Raw genomic sequence first — 19,129 nt, forward strand, 5'->3', positions numbered from 1 at the left:
GGCTCAGAAGACCTGCACATCCCAACTGCACAACAAACATTATTTGAGCTCGAATAACAGCCCCCTTGAGCAAGTGAAACTCTACCTGAAGGGTAAAACAGGCTTAAAATGATGTGAAACACATGATCAAAGCTGAGCTACTTTGGCCACACTTGTCTTTTATTGCCTGAGTCAATCTTGAGATTACTGTCTGCTTTGAAGGCGGGGCAGGCAGCCACAGGGCAGGAGCTGTTAACTCTGACTCTCTCTGCAGTTTGCCTGAAATATGACAGGCAGACTGGCAAATTTCAAGGGACACAGAGACGAAAACAGAAGAAGACGCAGAGGGATGGCAGCTGATAGTGAGGTCTTTGCTCTGTCACAATAGCTCCACAGATCACATTTTACCTCCCAGCATCTTGAGCTTGGGTATGGCCACTACAGAGAGCCAATGAAAAGCCAAGGGGATGCTGGGATGTCTCACTCATTCCAGTGGGAGATGATGTCATCAGATGGTGATGTAATTGATGGGCAGCATGTAAACGTTTACAGCCACAACACTCTCTGATGTCACATATGACCCTGTGCTCTCTCAGTTTCAGACCTCCCTACAATTACTGACAGTAACAAACCACCAACCTCACTCAGTGTCGAGTAGATGCACATTACTATCATCTTACCAGTGGTTAGACAATAGAAATATAACAAGATGAGTTTTGAAATCTTAAACTCTGTGCTGAAGCACCTTGAGGTTACTGGTTGTAGTGATGTGGTGCTATATAAATAAAATCTAATTAACTGTATGCACAAATATAGCTATTTTGAGTGTCAGGTCTCTGACTGTCTGTGACTTTGAACTTGAGCTGCTCATCAGAATGATTTGCTGGTTGCTGCTTTATTGTACAGCTAAAATATTGTGTCCCTTACATTAGACAGGGGAAGAAAAAAACACAGACCTTTAAACCTTTAACAGTGAACGCACAGCAGGACCAATGTTCCTCTCGCACACAGCCCCCCAGAGCTTTAAAACTTTTCATCCTGGCTTCTATTTTTAGTCTCTCTCTTGCCAGTGCCAAGCTTTTTTAGAAGGATGCATAAGATGCAAACATTGAGTCTTTGTACGGGTTCATGCTGCTCTTCTCTCTGGAAAACAGGACAGTACTGTCACGCACTATGTCGTCAACGTCTCAGCTTTAAATCAATGTTGATAGAGCACATGCACACAATGTTTCCCTTACATATGAACTGAGAGAAAAACAAGTCAGCTTGACACAGTCATCGCAAACATCACATTTGTTATGTTTCTCATAAAAAGGTCCTGACATGATATATCTGTTAAGTTCAGATTTGCATTGTCAGACCTCACAACAACCGACTAATCGCTGGGTGAAAACATTAGCAAAGATTTAGATCCTATTTGTTCAGTAAGAGAGAACTGAAGTACATGTCTCAGTATATTAAGACCCAGTATTGAAGATAAATGCTGGGAGGCACGGTGCTTTGATCATTATCATTGCTGCCTCACATCAAAGCAGGTCCAGGGTTAGAATCCTCTGGCTGGGTCGCGGTCCTTCTATGTGCAGTTTGCATGCCCAGGCACTTTTGACTTCTTCTCATTGATGATCCTAAAAAAAAGCAGTCTGTCTCTTTGTGTTGGCCCTGTTATCGACTGCAGACTTGACCAGTGTGTACCCACTCAGACCCTGAAGGACGTGGAAGTGCTTAAGAAATTGGATGGATGGAATTATAGCTATTAGCTACTCGTGTTTGTAAAAAATCCAAAACCAGCAACTTCTCACATAGTCAGGTAACAAATGCCAAAGCTCACAAACGATAACCATTTAAAAACTGCTGCAGTCCCTCATTTTACTATTGCAGAATAAGTTACTGTACCGTTTTTCAGTTATGACTGAGGTACAGGTCTCTAGTTTAATGAGGCTAATAGAGATTGTTGATTATTCACTGACCAAATATAAAAACACTATAGCCTCAAATGTTTTAATATATTAGACATGTTGTTTTTAAAGATCAAGCCATTCTAGATCAGTCTTTTTTTGTTTTTTTTAAATTGTGCCATCTTTACAATTAAAAAAAACTTTAATAATTAACATGTTATGTGAGGCCTATTGAGTCCAGGGTGTAGCTCTTGGGTTTTTTGGTCCAACCACGGTCCAAAAAAAAGTTCTTTTTGGAGGTGGTCACACTTGCTGACGATTTGATTAGCAGTACCTGGCTACTACTTACCACCTTAAATCCCACGGAAGCCATGAATGTGTACTTAAGTTTTCACAGGACTGCATCAAGTCCCGTGAAAACATGACATGACTCGCAGCCAGTACTAGCTCTGGATGTAGTTAGAGATTACAGCAAATAACAAAGATTTATCTTTTACAATAAGGGAAACTGTGGACACAAACTGTTTTATCTTCTTTGCTAATAAGGGTTAATGAGATACTACAATAAACCAGTGTAAATGAATTAATATGCCAGTGATTCATTCAGCAGGAAGACTATCCCAGATTTAAATCTTGTAAGGAAATGTGAGAAGTTCAAACTTAGAATAGGACACAATAGTCTCATTAAAGACACGCCAAGATTAAATAATTTCTCTTTTAGTAAAGACTTTAAAGTGTTGGTACTATATAATAATGAAATGTGAAGTATGAATCTAGTATCTCTAGGATAGATGCTTAAAAGCATAAATATTTCCGTTTTAGGTGTCGTATAAGCACGTATGGTGGTATTAACATTAGGACTTAAGAGTTTTCTCTTATCAGGAATTCTGCTGATTCATTGTTAATCCCTCAAAACATCACACACCCACCACCTTCCAGTAAATTTAATCCTATGTCCTCCTCGTTCCCCCCCAGTCCCTGGCACGGCAGCTATCTCTGCTTGCAGAGACACAACACGCAGAGCGACAAACACGCGGGAGGACATCAAGTTCCATACTGTGTGTTTCTGACAAGGGAATGGTGGGGAAGGTTTCTCAGCCTTGAGAACATGCGTCAACAAGATTTAGACTCCTTTGTGCCGACACTCAGAATATCATATCTTCCTTTTATCCCGGCAACAAAAATGATAGCGTGTAGGAATTCACAATCAAACAACACCTGTGGTTTTGAACCTCCGCTGTGTTTGAACTCATGGGTTTTGCCTGCTTTAGTTTTGACTGGCAAGCAGAGTTCAGAGAAGTTACAGTCCAATTTTAGATTCTGGACTTTGGACTGGTTGAGGTGGCCGAAACCCAAACACGCTTCGAGCGAAGGCAAATATTTGCTCTCACCCCTTCTCGTTTCTCCGCACAACTCAGTAATTACTTTATGTCGCCTTTGTCCTCTATTTTATCCTGTTTTGTCTTGTATCAGATGTGTTTTAGTTTACAGGAAACAGCCTCTGACTCAGATTTAGACTCCGCACAGATAATAAATGCAGTGTCGCTCAAGGATATCGTACCCTTTGTATCTCATTATCTCCTGTCTTTGTGACCCTTCTGTCTCAGTTCAGAGTTATGATACGAAGGGAACATGAAAGAATTTTGTGCTTCTCATAACAGAACAGACATAAGCAAAGATTTAAACGGGAACTTAATGTATCGTATCTGATCTGATGGTTGATGTTAACAGAAAAACATGCAGTTTGCTCTTTATTTCTTAATCTCTGATCTGACCATATCCACACTTGATTCAGACGACTTAACTCTATTCTTTAACCAGTGAAAGATGAAGGAAGCTCTGTTAAAAAACAAAAAAGGGAGAAAAAAAATCTGATAAAGAGGCAAACTTTAAATTCAGGATTTGAGATGAAGTGCCATTAGTTGCCAACCATCCTTTTGAGAATGTTTTTGTTGCAGTGAAAGGGAAGTGAGCTGCAGATACCTAGTTCAACATACGCTCACCGCTGTTCACAGCTTTAACTTGCACATGCTGATATTTACTCTGTGAGATGATAGATTAACAGTCAGGTGCAGATAGCAAAGTTAACTGTGGAGATGAGAGCTAACAGACACATTCCATGCAGTGGGGGTGGGGACGGGAGGTGTTGTTTAGTTGCTCCCGAGCCTCCGGCCTCTCGTGGCCTCTTCCGTGACCCTTGCGGCTGGGAAGTACCAGTGATTGCAATCAGTACTAATCCCAACAACAGATATTCTCGTCCCTGCTGTGAAAATCCAGCGTAAAACTGGTTGGAGATGTTGGACAAGGTTAGCCCAGGTGATTTATGACTCAGGAACTACCAGTGACCTGTGGTGGGACAGACAATAACCCGTTGATTGAGAGCTGCTGTTGAGTTTTCACCAAACGGTAAACATCTTAATTCATGTTAATGGACTGCGGATGTGTTTCTCTGTTTAGAAAGTAACAATAAACCTAGGCCTTCAGGGTTGGGTAATGATGGCTATTCACCTGGGGGAAGAGGTGTTCTCAAGGTGTCCTGTGTGTATCCAGACAACATCAGTCACAAGGCAACTGCTAGCTCAGGAGCTTTTCACTGACACATTTTAACCTTGACTTCCAGACAACACACTATATTAAAATACTGGAGTTATTAATAGCATAGACAGTGAACTCTCACACTTCAGCTGGGTGCTATTCACGATAAAATGTTCAGCACATATTTACAGTAAATGCTGGAAGCAGATTCTCACTGAAATCTAACTATTTATGGTAAAACTGATTATAAATTTGGCCCATTCTTCTCTCCAACCTTGCTCAAAGGCACAAATACCAGCTGTGACTGGCCAGAATCAAGTTAAAGTGAAGCCATGATCTTTGGTAAACCATCACTGCCAGAAAGAGAAAATCAATAATTCTTTATTACTGTTATAAAAAGCCATTAGCCATTTTCTTAATAGTCTCTTATGTAAGCATCTGTTGTGATCTATTATTGGTCAGAAAGGCTATGCATGGTCAAAGCACAGATAGATTTTTGCATCATCCAAAAGCATCCAATACCTTTAATGAATAATGCAAAACATGTCAACATCAGTAGTCTTTATGATGGTAAGTGCTAAATGTGTTTCCAGTCAGTGTTTGATTGTGCTACAGAGGGATATTCACCATGTAAAGTGACACCTGCGGTGACTGAATTACAAGGACAAAGCAAATGGTTCAAAGGTCACCAATTCCTGTCGGATTCCTGTCTGATATAAGACTCTAGCTGCCCTGAAAAAGACATTATCTGGACCAGAGCATATGTTGCTCTTATATCTTTCAGCACTGATGCCTTTACAGATGTGCAAGGTGCCAATTCCATAGATATTAATGCACCCATATACCACCAGAGATGCAGGTTTATGAACTGAGCACTGATAAGAAGATCATTGGAAGCGATTTCCATGCTTTCTAAAATGAAATTACATTTCTGTTTTAAACAGTTTTCCACTTCGACCCAGAAAAGACAGCAGCATTTCTGGATCATGTTCACATATCACTTATTCTTTGCACAACAGAACTTTAACCTGTATTTGTGGATGATACAGTGAACTGTAGTCAGAGACAATTAATTATAGGAGGGTTCCTGAGTTCACACAGTAATTTCCATGGCAGAATTATGCCTGTTTCTAATGCCACACAAGCCTGAATGCCACACAAGCATCCAATATTGATTTTCAGCCTTGTTTGCGCACAGAGATTTCTGTAGATTCAATCTGATAATATTATGTACTTTAGATGAAGAGTATTTAAAGTATTTTTATGCTGAGGAACATTATTGAGTGCAGTTTTTTAAAATCTTGGTGAACCGCTGCTCTTTTTTACTTCTGTGAAACTCTGCCTGTCTAAGATGTTCTTTTTATACCCAAGGCAAATGCTTGTTTTCATCCATGAAAAAATATTACAGACATTCCTGTATGGCAGTAAAGACACCTCCAGAAATTATGCTCCTTAAATGAAATGTGGTGCCTGTAATACTCATAATAATAGTTCTGAACAGACAAGTAATGCAGCAAAGCTGATAAAGCGCCAGCTGGCTGTGTGAATGGGGACATGGCCAGGTATGACAGCTGGTGCTCAGATCTGGCCCGTATTGATAGCACTAGCGTGACCCCATGTTGCTACATTAGCCACGTGGATGCCATACCAAAACAAAACAACAACCCACTGTGACAACACACACACACAGACACATACTGTATACTTTGTGGCTCATGTTTCCACAGAGCATCCTCAGTGAGAAAAATACATTAAATTTTATAAAAGTAACAATAATAAACTGTTGCTGAAAATCATGCTCAGTTCAATTTAAAACTTCAGTTTATGAATTTAAAGCAAAAAGCGCAACAATTCTGCCCTCAGAGGTTTTTGTAACAATATATTGTCTGTTTTGTCCTGTTCAATTCTGCTGTCTAATACAAATATAGACACGATGTCAGCTCTTGATACGGGCGGTGTCATGTTTGAGCATTTCAGAAAGAGAAATGAAAAACAAAAACGAAAACAGCTCACTGCTCATGGACAAGAGGCTAGTCAGAGAGCTGTGTTTTATTTTATTACCAGTTACCAATGCCATACATTTATCTACAGCCTTTTCTCCATCCCAGACTTATTTTACATGATTCAAATTGGATCAATACAAACATTGTTTGTGTGTTATCACTGATAAAACTCTCTATAACATAAGGCTTCTTAGACTGGTGCTTTATTCATTCCTGGTCCACTAATGCCAACATTATGTTATAGTCTGCATGTGCATTGCATATAGTATTGCAGTTTAGGATTACAAGAGCACACTGAAAGAAAGCAGTGTTGTGTTACCATTGTGCATTCTTTTCACTGTACCATCTGGTGACCTCACTCTTCCACCCCCATCTACAGCTCTCTTTCTCTCACTTTGTTTCTTTGTTTATATGTTTTCCTCTGTCACTTTCTCTCCTGCTCTCTGGGCCGCAGCATTCAACGTCCAGTGAAAAGTGCATTGTGAGACGAGCCAGTGACTGTGAGCAATGTGAGAGTGACTTGAACCTTTTTTAGCGGGACATGCTTGTTGCTTTTGTTTCAACAATACAGCGGCGATTGTCTTGCTCGATGCTGGAGAATCACATTTTGAGAACAAACGGAGACAAGTCTTGGATGATTAGTGATCTTTGCTATCAAAACCTGCACCACGAGACAGCATAATAAACTTTTTATTTCAGCTTGCAGTGCCACTACTGATGCCACAGGGTTCTCAGACAGTATCTGGAGATGGCCTTGGCACAATAATTCAGATCAATGACCTCTATTTTCTATGTGGCTGCAGGAAACTCAGCATGTTTCTTCAGAATTGCTCTAACTTTATAGTGCACCAGGGCTTTGGGATTACCACCCATCTTTTCCTCCAGTATTACAGGATGAGGAAGTTCATTCTTAAAACTTTCAGTAATCTGTTTCATTATTGCACTTCAGTAAAATTACAGCACACCAGAGCATCTTGAAGCCTTCCTCTCCCCATAACACTTAAGTTATCTTCCATGCAGATACTCCACCCCTATTTCCCTGAGATTTCCCTGGGGAGTGAGAATATTGAGTCCATAGCATCGTGTAACTGACCAGCCATCTGCCTTACTGCCTGAGAATGCATTCAAAGGACACTCCATAAAACAAACAAAAGAGCAGCAATACTTGAAACAGATATATTGTACTCCTCTTCATTCCTCTTCTGATTCTGCTTAATACATTTGGTATGCACCCTTGCATAACAGATGAGCAAATGACCACAATTAGAGAACATCTGCTGAGCTCTGAATGCATGCTCAGCTTCTTAGAGTCCAGGCTGTTGTATTTAACGGAACAAGTACAAGCATTCTTTTGAAGGCAGAGACGGGGAAAAGATAACAAAAAGCCGATAGAGTTCAGCTCAAATGTAAACAGCTGTTCAGCGAGAAGGCAAAATAAGGTTTCTGTTAAATGTTGGTAATGGATGGTTGGCAACATCAAAGCGCTACTCAAATAAATGACAGATTATGATTTCTGACGAAAAATTCCCCAACCTGTTTCTCATAACAACTGCACTGACAATGGTAACTTACCAAACATGTGTGTGAAATCCCCTATTTGCTTGTTTTCATCTATTTACATTGATATCTTAGGCAACAGTGCCCTCCCATCTTTGATTCTACAGGCTGTTTGTCCCTGTCCTGTTTCACTATAGCATCATTTCTGAGTGCAAAGCTGCGCCCAGAAGAATAGCTTTGCAGAGCGCAGACTTACAGTGCATGCTGCAGAACTACTTTAGGTCCCCAGGGCACATTTCACAAAATGTGCAGCATACAAGTTGCAACTTGTAACTTGTGACATGTCATTATTTACTCTCGGGGTAATTTTGACACTATTGTCTTATAAAAAGAACCATGCTGCTCTCCACAAGTATAAGATGGAAGTTAAATAAAGTGATCCCAGGTGTATTGTTTTTTTCTACATGACTCTCTGGTCCAAAATATTTTAAGAAAGTAAAAGCAATAAGAGCAGAGGATGGTATAACATATTAATATCCTTAAGAAATAAAATTCATGCAGTCCAGTAATGACTGCATGCTCAAGTCATTTAGTTTTAGCTATCTAGACGGTGAAACGAGTCTGTGCGTGCTCATCCGTAAGCTCTTTTGGAAAGTATGGAACATTTATAAGCTGATGATCCAGAGCATTCTTGCAGGGGTTATTCTTGTGCACCAAATAAATTCAAAATCACCACTGCAGATTATCACGCCATAGCAGAATATTATAATGTCTTTCTTTTTACCTTGCTTTGAGTATACAGAGTGGCTACGTGCGTCATATTAAGCCAAAGGAAGAGCTGATGGCAAGGACTCTCCACTGAGACAAAAGTCTGGTGGGGGAGCTGTTCATCTTCCCCTAGGGAGAAAGAAAAGCAGAAAGAGTTATGTCAATTAGCCAGATACTGCCTCAACAAAAAGCTCCCCCTCCTTTGCACCTCCAGTCTGGCCAGACCCAGCTAATCAAATCAAGACAGGGAGACAAAGGCTGGAAGCACTCTGCGGTTTAAGAAGGAAGCAGACGGGGTGGAAATAAGCTGTGGAATATGTCAGGTATGTCACATTTGGAGTGGCATTTGTTCCAGTGGTTTTGCATTTAGTGAGAAAATGGGAGAGGGCTGCGCAAAGTACTTGCACAACAAGAATTAATGATGTTGCAGAGGTGTCACCACCAACTTCTGAACTTATCTTCAAACACGACAGTAGCCTGATCAGTGTTTCATCCTGGATTTGGGATTTGTGGCTTTTCCTCCTTTTCTTTTTTGAAGATAATGGCCTGCGGGTCGCTTTGTTGTTCACAGGTCCCTTTCTGATGTCACTTCAAAGCTAAGCTCTGCGCAGTCTGGACTAGATGGGGGTTTTAGCCTGGCTTGACCAGGCACACTTCCAAGCCCCTTTTCATGTTTGACACTCGTCTTTTTTCTCCCCTGACAAGCAATTGCAGCAGAGTGGGAGCCCCCACACACTAATTACAGGTCAGCATGTCACCTAAAAGGGGCTCTCCCTAATTTTTTGTTGTCTTTTAAACAACCACTGCCTGACATCACAAAGGTGGAGCTGGGTTCCCCAAGCACACCCTTTGGTGGGGATGCAGTACACAAGTAACTGAAATGAATAAACATGAATATGAAGCATATGTACAGTTATTAAGTTATTACAATCATTTTTAGGGCTGGCTAACCTTTACTCTCATTACATGCATTTTGCCCAGGTTTAGAAATCAGTAAAATTGGCGTATATTATTCTTTATTTATGCTGTGCAATTTGTTTTCTTAACTGATAAAACTGACTTGCTATGTGCTAACATCCACATTTCCAGTTCAAAATTAAGTTAGTTGAGCTCAAAGTCACCTTATGATAATTTTATGACCTATAATATCACATGATTAGGTGTTTTATAAAATTGTTTTTTGTATCCTTCCTTTATCCGTGTGGAAAATACTGCCCGTTACTGCATGTTCAATAACAGTGCAAGAGGAGAAGAAGACCAAAACAGCTGGTGATCCTGAAATAAAACAAACTGCCCTACATCTCAAACTTTTTGAGCTAGGCTTTTAATACATACGAACGACGCCGTTACTATTTTACTTTACTATCCCTGCTGCGACTTCCAAATTTAATGCGGCAGAGTTGAGTCCTACACAGTTGGGAGGAATGGAATGAGAGGCGGCCGTGGAAGATACCAAATCAGACCGCTATTAGGGGGGGATGCACTACAAGCTCCACGGCAATTCTCGATATTAACAGGCATAAACTGTCCCTGGGCACATTACTGAGTATACTTTTGGGATATTGACATATGTTGCCAATAGTCGTTTGGCTTTATTTTGTTGGGTCATGTAAACAGAAAATCCACATCTGCATCCCGGTTCCCTCCTCTCACTCGTCCCTTCACCGCACATGTATTCCTATGTGGAGCTCCAGCGCGGACAGTGTGGCTCCAGCCGAAGACGGCCGAACGACTACTCTTCCCAAAAACTTACTGAAGTCTTTCTAAACTGTGGATTTCTTTTTCTTTTTTTCTTTTTGGAAAAAAACTCCTTTTGGATTAACCACTTCAAAGGGGAATAACTTGTTTTGTCATTAAAGGTGAGTTTTACATCGCCGGCCAAATGCTTTGAATACCTTTAGCCGTTTTTATGACTTAACGCGGGGGGATTACTAACGGTTAGGACTTTAGCTAGCAGGGCTGTGGCGTCTTTTCTCCGGGTCAAGATGTTCAAATTCGTTGCCGCAAAGTCTGGGCAGATTAGTTGCGTTGCTTCATCAACTGGGATGCTGCCAGGATATTTGACTGGGAATGTTGCCCTGAAATATGAGTATCGTGGACTTAGTCGCTGCTATTTACCTTTACTTACACGACGTGAAGACAGCTTGTTCAGGGTACATGACTAGTTATTTTATTTGCACGTCTTCACCCATCTTCTGTCATCATTACCAGAAACCTGGTCCCATCATTAAGAAGCAGATATCTCGTTTTGGGGGTTCGGTTTTTATCCAGTCCAGTTTAACAGTAAAATGACTAACATTCAGGATTTATTATTGTTGTGTAAATACCGCACACGTGTGGCTGTGGGGACGTAAATGGCAAAAAGTATGCGTGTCCCATTGCAGTCCTATCCCGGTTGTTTGTTGCTTCAAATCCCCCTTTTGTTTTCTTTTAAGCAAATTGCAAAGTTGTTGTCTTAGCGCACAGGAATGCCAGCAATTTCCCCCCTCTGTTTAATATTAGACCAAAGGGCAATCAAGACACAAAGGAGAATGGGAATCTATGGATTCTGTTTATGGAAAGGCGTTGCTTATTTAAAGCTAAAAATGTTGCATGGGTCCTTGGTTTATTGTCCATTTTCTGATTTAAATGACCTCATTTCAGAAGAAGCCAAAGCAGAAATGAAGCTTTCTCAGCTGGACTGATGTTAACTAATTTTTCATTCGTGTTCTTTGGCAAGCTCTAATAGGGACATTAATGCAATGTAATAAACATTCTTGCACAATGCATAAACATTGCCCAGTGATGATTACTGCACTTGTCACGTTGGCTGCCTCTGAAGACACCAGCATAGTTAGGCAAGGGGAATCCCCCTGATAACGTTAGGAAATCTCTCCACTACATATGGCAGCTTATTCAGATACTTTGCTTGGACCATTCACCAAATACAACCTGCTATCCAGGTCTCTGGTCCAGCTGTAAGGGAGAACGGAAGAAAAACAAGCCATGTTTTTGATATGGTGACACTATCTTGGCTCAGTAGTGAATGGGAGAGGGGGATAGTGCAGGTGCTGTCTGCACGGGAAGAGCAGTGCTGGTGTTAGAAACAAAAAGGAAATGACTGAACAAAGGTGGTTGGTTGGTGTGTGTGCGTGTGTGGGTGACTCATTCATGCAAGTCTGTAGGAATGTGTGACGGGATGGTCCATAATTTCACAAGGCAATCCCCCTTCTCTAACTGCACTAAAACTTTGTGAGTGTAATGTTTTCTGTTATGTTTTTTGAGCTCCTAAAACTTTTACCCTTAGCTTTACCTTTCTGTTAAAAAACCATAAACAGCACTTGACATTACTTCACTGAATGTTTTACTGATTGTTTTTCTGAAGCTTTCAATGATCTCTGCAGTTTTACACTAAGCATCAGAAGCTCAACTGAATCCTTAGCCTTGGGGCTGGCTTTCTCTGATACTAAATCTCTGCAGTGAGTACAAAACACCTACATATAGTAACAAAGCTGAAGAGGAAAACTCCTGTGGTGTTCTTTGTAGGTAACTGAAGATAACCCGTTACCTGTATTTTACATAACTCTCAACTTGCAATGCAAATTCTCCTAAAGAAGCATGACATAATGCAATGTGGGGATTATCATACCATTTAGGAAGCTTGTTTTAAAAAGGCTCTTCTCTTTATCTGCCCTTGGTTTTGTTGCTAGAAGATAAGGTGAAACTGTGTTTGAGTTTCAGGACCATGTGAGACACATACACAACAAAGGGTGAAATTACTGTTATTGCCATGAAGTATGAGAAACTTTATCTCTTGCCATCTTGCATGTATTATCTGCACAGTGTCTACAGTGTGAGGGTGTATACACCCTCAAATCTATTTTTCTGTTAGTTATACAGGTGCCCTCGGCTCTCAGCTGCTATCACTTTCTACTATCTAGCCCAGATAGCTGCTCCAGGTAGCTTGTATCTCAGGAAAGGCCAGTTTTAAACTAACCTAATTACCAGAGAAGCTGTTTATGTATCTTTGTAATTCTCACAATTGACTGGTTTTATTGCCTCAAGAGTCATGAACACACACGCTCAACAAAAACAGCAAAAATGTTCAGCAAAAACATCAGGGTGGTATGCTTTTACCTCAGCTGAAAGGCTTAAGTGTGCTAAGGAGATAGAAGGGGAAAAAAATGGGTCAGCTCTTCCTGCATTTGTCTTCCCGTGTCCTTCTTCCTTGGATTGTGTTTTTCCTCTGCTAGCTGGGCTCTTTAGTGAAGCTCATGTCTTTTTGAGGAAGTGGACCTGAGAGATTTAACCTGCCGGCATCCCCTGAGGATATTATCGGCTTATTTCTCAATGCAGCTCTTGGTGTTTCCTGAAGGCTGGTTTGTTGGTTTTTGGTAGGACTGATTGTGAGATGAGTTACAGAGACATGGGACCACTGGTGGGTCAGTAACACCGGATAGTGAGAAACTAAAGAATACCGTTAGCAAAAAGTGTATTTATTTCTCAGCATGCTACGATGTAATTCCAGCTGTAAGTGTTGTATGGGTTTGATGATGGCTGAACACACTGGCCCAATTATCTCTACTTTGTCTTTCCGTTGAGGTCATTTTCATGCTCCAGAGCCCTTCGTAGCTGGCATGCAACCAGGTGATCAGGTTAGAGCTCTTGTTTTCCTTTCTTTAATTAAAAAAAATGGTGCCCAGGAGGTCCGCACAGTTCAAGCATTTTTCCAGAGAAAAAAACCAAAACAAAAAAAAAGACTTGTGGTTCTCCCCTAGTGTGACAGTGTAAGGAACTGGTTGACAATTCTTGTAGTTGCACACAGGAAACAGATTAGATCACCTGTGCAAACATTTTCATGCAGTTATAATGGAGCACTTTGCTTGAAACAAAACAACCGGTTTTGGTTGGGGTTTTGTTATAATTGCAGCTCATTTTTTAACCCTCTCCTTTAAGGCTATTTGTGCTATTTCAAGCATACGTAATGGTCGGGTTGACGTCTCTGTGGTGAATTGCACTGCGATTGCTAGGTTTGTGAGGTTACTCATGCAGAGTCCAAGATTAAATGCTGGGCGGGGAGGGAAGGGAGCGACTGCTGACTCTGTCCTAACATGTCTGGCAATGCCGGCAGTGTAAGATATGTGTTCGAGCTCTCAGTCCTTCCTCTGAGCCACATGGATGCCAGATGCTATGACTGTTAAAAGCAGTTTTTCCATAAAAGTAGCCGAGCTTAAGGTGTTCACTGAGAACTCCCTGAATCTTTTCTCTTGGAGCTTTCTGTTACTAATTTTTGTTGTAGAGAAAGAAAGAAAAGTGGCATATTCAAACGGTGAAGGATGTGATCATTCTGAATCAATTCACAGATTACAAAAATATATTTAGTTTAAGCTAGGGGAAAAAGGCAAACACAAGGAAACCTGGAAATTCTTTTAACTTTAAGCATATTAATTTCCTTTATAAGATGAAAGAGAAGGTTTTATATTGTGTGCTTTCACATGTTGCCACTTTGCAAACCTAGCCAACTCTAATCCAGTGTATTTAAATTCAAAGGACCTGAAAATATATCGCATACTGGTATTAATGCAGAATGATTTAACCTTGGCAACAACAGTAGAATGATGACACAGGACTTATGAATTATAAATCCAGAGTCAGCAACGAGAGGTGACGGGTATCTTTGTGATTATTAAATTTTGTAAGCTAAAAATATAAATTAAATAGTTAATGTTATTAAATATTAACTGTTAACTGTTTTATTATATGAAAGATGTTGTTTTTACTGCTGGTTTGTAGGATGCAATGTGCTACAACTTCCAAAGGTGGCAGTAATGCAACTTTTAACAGAGCTGAAGTAAAAGAAGATACTACATACCAGGTGTTGGACCAGTAAAGTGTGTGTGCGTGTGACACTTTGAAATGAGATGCCATTGAATAAACAGGAGAAACACGCAGAGCCAAAGGCAACAAACAGCCTTTTGTGGAACTGCTTGGAAAAAATAAAACAGAAATGTCCCCTGCCAGGTTAAGCAATTACATCCTAAGTCTGACATAAATATGCACAGGCGTTTGAGAGCAGTTTGAGAAGGGGTGCGTACTCCAGCCTAAATTTTAGATGCAAAATGATTTTAAAATTAAAATCCTAAAAATATATGTATATATCATCATTGAAAATTCACCACCCCAGTGAATTCAAGTAATGGCTGCTATATACTTAAACTGCATTTTACTGGTTGAGTGGTAGTTTACCCTGAGGGCACCCATTTCTTGACTTTTCTCTGTGAATTATGTAACAGCAATACAGTGCTGTCCTGTATTAAGGTCTGACATTCAGCAATTACTGAACATGAGAATAGTCAAAGAGGACACCTAAAAATTTAGAGGTCACGTGATCATTTTTATTTTATTTTATTTTTTTATGATCCATCTACTGGCATGGAGGGACAAAATATTTTCTAGAGCTGGGGCTGGATTTGTCTGCATTGTGAATACTTGCCTCGATTTTCATTAGACATTTCATCAACCTTTAATGAATCACCAAAATTAGGTTTAGGTTCTCAGAGCTAGTTTTGCTCAGAGCTAAAAGGTTGTTTATACTCTGCAAGCTGGGTGGTAGGAGACAAGGAATTCTGACAGTCTACACACAATATCTGCTTGATGTTTTTGTGGGCAAGGGCTCAAGAGAAAATAGTGCACTGCAGCATTTCAGCCAGTGTATTGTAGGTCTGACTGGCTCACTAGCCCTAGCATCGGAAAACTGTCTGTGTGTGTCTCTCATAGACAGGTGGGTGTAGCCACCGTGATGTTTCCCATTGGTTTGTTAAGTCCTGCTTAGAGCCTTGAGCTAAGGGGTGGATAACACGTCCATGCCTGAGGAACCACATATTCGTTGGCAAATGACTTGTGGTTGACGGGTCGGTTAGCCAATGAGCGTACACCGTATAGTTCTAATTGCGAAATCTTGGAAGAACTAATGTTGTCAATATGAACTGAGCCCATAAACTCATCAGGAAAGTGTTTACTGAAGTCACAAAGACTTCTGTGCAACCTCAAGTGTTTTTGGAGCCATAGTAGTCACCCTCTGCTGGCTGTTTGAAAGAATGCAGGTTTACAACTTAAGAAGTTTAGACCATAAAAGGAATGGTTTCACTAGTCAAATAGGTCGGCCATTAGCATAATTTTTATGCCTTTCTATCCCTCAGCCTTAAAAGGCTGATGGGGTATTGTTGTTACCCTACCAGGTGGGCAGGCAAGATGGACAACCAAATTTGTGAATGCAAAAACTCGAGGATGAGCGACGTAGGAGTTTCAAAATGATACCATAGGTGTATCTACTAAAATTCAAATTTACATCTCAGGTCAAGCTTTCTGAAAATCTCGTGAATGCAATAACTCAAGAAGGAAGTCCTCTCATCTGAAATTGATAGCATAGATTTATCTACAAAAATTCTCAGAAGAGTGTGAATCTCAGTGATGTTGACCTCAAGGTTAGAGGTCAGAGAGAATTTTTTCTGAAAGTTTTATGAATGCGATAACTCGAGAACAAGTTGACATAGGATTTTGAAATTCATACCATGGACAGTGAGTGGTACCACTGGCCACCACCAGCGTTTTTTTAATTTTTTTATTCTGCTTCTCATTTAGTCCATCAGCAAGTTAAACAGAAGAGATGGGAAGTCTTAGTCTGCAGGTTAATGCCATCCTGTGACTAATATGATTTAGAGTTACTTGTCAGCTCAGCAACATTTCCTATTAGCTGCATAAACTGATCTTTTGGCAGGGAACTGTGAGGGGAAAAGGATCAGCTCCTACTCGAATTAAGTCATTGGAGCTATTTATAAAAGTTGTGCCCTTTAAATATTTCAGCCAGGGCACCATCTGAAGCCCATGAAACATGTCTGTATAATATAAGGATTTGTCTTGTGTTTTAGTTTATATTTAGTTAATATTTGTGAAGTTCTTCTGAGTTATTGCAGTTTAAACGTTTGTGGTGCTTTTATATGGTTCTTTTACAAATAAATAAGTTACCTGTCAAAGGTGTCATTCGTAGATGTTTTGTTTTGTTTCACAACAGTCTGAAACCCAGGGATGCTTAGTTCACTGTCATATTGGACAAAGAATAGCACCTCATTTGCATTTGTTATATTTTCTGGGAATCTCTCTTAAAAGTAGCACCAAAAAGTTTTCACAGTAACTAGAAAGTATGAAAATCTTAGTTCACTTGGCTTGACAGGTTTTTTTTCTGGTTAGCTCCACATGAGGGATTACAGTGCACGTGTGCCACTCCAGGTTTTCGGATGCTGTCAGAGGATTGTGGCGGTGCTGCTCGTTGTGTGCATCGGGAATCAAAGGCCACCATTGTTGGAATGAGAAGCAGATGTTCATGAGGAATTCTCCTGACTACAGCAGTTTTTTTTTCTTTTTTTCATGCCAAAGCTCTGAGCGCTGCCTTGTTCCAGCTCCCTCCCGCCTGCTCTCTTGTTCTTTGTTGTGTATATATATCCACTCTTCTTCTCTCCGTTTTCTTTAACTTTGACATATGCTGTACCTGAAGCTACACTTAAATCAGCACAGCACAGCCACCTTCATTGAGTGTGTTCTTCCTTTTCCAAGTAGAGGAAGTTTTTCTTCTTCTTGTGTTCCTGGAGCTTTGTAAGACCTTGGAAGTGTCCACTCCTCTAATGTCAATGGAGGGAAAGAATGAGAAAGTAAGTCTTGACAGAAGGCCTTGCTCTGTATCTCAGTGTGGGATTCGGTGTCATGCCTGGTCCTGCCACGTTGACAGGATCCCTGTTTTAGACTTAAAGGCAGGAGGAAGCGCAGTTGGCCGCTTTGTGTGCGGGTGTTGGCTTAGTTGGACTTGTGCATTGCATCACATTTTGCAATCCAGTAGAAGGGGATTGAAAGCAGCATCCGATTCATTATCCAGCACTCTCTTTCCAGTAGGCCCCTTCACACACACACACACACACACACACACACACACACATTAATGTGACGCCATCTGAATGGTTTATGACTAATGCTGCACCCTGATCACATTTCCATAAAACTTAGCATGGCGCTCTTACAAGACGTGATGTATCCCCTTGAACACACCACAGGGCTTAATCTACCTCAGCTTAGATTCAGTAAGTACTGTGCATGTATGGAGAAAAAAATAGCTGTCTTCATGACTGTTGTGTGGTTATATATGATTAAAGCCTTGAGGAACAATTTAGCAAATTGATAAATCCAGTAAATTTATGTATTGCATATATGAAAAGGACCAGTGCGTTGTCATGGTGGACAAGTCTGCAGTTATGTGTCACATGTACACCAGACATGACACAATAGCCCCGAACCCATCAGTAATGGCAAAATGCAGTCATGTCTGCATGTCTGCATTACCGCTGTCTTTGATATTAGAGGCATTTGCTTTGACCATTCAAAAATGTAAAAGTGTAATGAATGGGTAGTATGAAAGATGTGACATTTGTTTTTTTTCCTCCCCCTGCTTTCCATCATCACTCACTGCACAACATGTCATATGGAGCCACCCTGAGGAGCTGCTTGATTTTTGCACCTTAACCAAAACATTTAAATACAAGGCAGAGCTATGCTGAGTGCAGCTGCCATGTGGATACTTCAAGACCTGTGGTTGGTCCACCAGTGAAGTTTGTTCTGTTACTAACTTTTCAATATCACTGATAATTAATATGTAATTCCAATTAGACCGTTTTTAACTCTCAGTGTTCGTTTGACTTTGGGACCTGAAGAGACGGAGTTTTGGACCCAGATTACTCCGCGAAGCTCCTCACTACGGCAGCCGTAATGCTCTGACAAGCAGTGCGGCTTACCAAAGTTGTACTAAAACATTTTTTAACAGATTTCTGCACGCCAAAATTAATAATTAATTAATTAGTTACTTTTTAAAAACACAATTTACAACCTGAATAGGTGACAAAGCGATAGATCTTTCAGCCCAATTCTACTTTTTCTGCATAATCCATCATACAAAATGTAATCAAATGGAAAAGTCTCTTTTTTCAAACTTGTTTTATCAGTTTTAATCTTTTAACTTTGTCAAGCAAAAATTAAATTATATGCACCATTCTCTGATTTTGACGTTAATGTTTTTGTCACTTTTTATGGAATCAAACTCAAAATAAGTACTTCCACGCTTTAAACGCTGGATGCTCATAGTCTCTCCCGCACTCGATATATTATCCATTGTTGATCTGCACACAGCTGTTGTCACGAACGTCGCACTTGCTTACGTCATTGTCATGAGACATTCTTGCAACAAAAAAAAAAAAAATCACGGTTTTAGTAACGCAGTGTTCCTACGGGAAAGTAACGGTAATCTAATTACCGTTTTTGCAATAGTAATCCCTTATTTTACTCGTTACTTGAAAAAAGTAATCAGATTACAGTAACGCGTTATTGCCCATCTCTGGTGCCTTATAGTGTGGAAAATACGTTATACAGAAGAAA

At 40.3% G+C, this 19,129-nt stretch overlaps 1 protein-coding gene across 2 annotated transcripts in view; it reads left to right on the forward strand.

The window, feature by feature from the left end:
- Positions 1-8,947: 8,947 nt before the first annotated feature.
- Positions 8,948-19,129, forward strand: part of frmd6 (FERM domain containing 6) — a 28,168-nt gene continuing 17,986 nt past the window's right edge. The window contains exon 1 of one of the 2 annotated variants that reach the window (XM_035911126.2): positions 8,948-9,000. The gene's annotated coding sequence lies outside the window, so the exon portion shown is untranslated. Of the gene's footprint in view, positions 9,001-10,368; positions 10,537-19,129 lie in introns of those variants that run through there. The other variant, XM_006798657.3, reaches the window with a different exon arrangement.

This window comes from Neolamprologus brichardi, chromosome 19, assembly GCF_056152115.1.
Source record: "Neolamprologus brichardi isolate AB-2024 chromosome 19, ASM5615211v1, whole genome shotgun sequence".
NCBI classification, from domain to species: Eukaryota; Metazoa; Chordata; class Actinopteri; order Cichliformes; family Cichlidae; genus Neolamprologus; species Neolamprologus brichardi.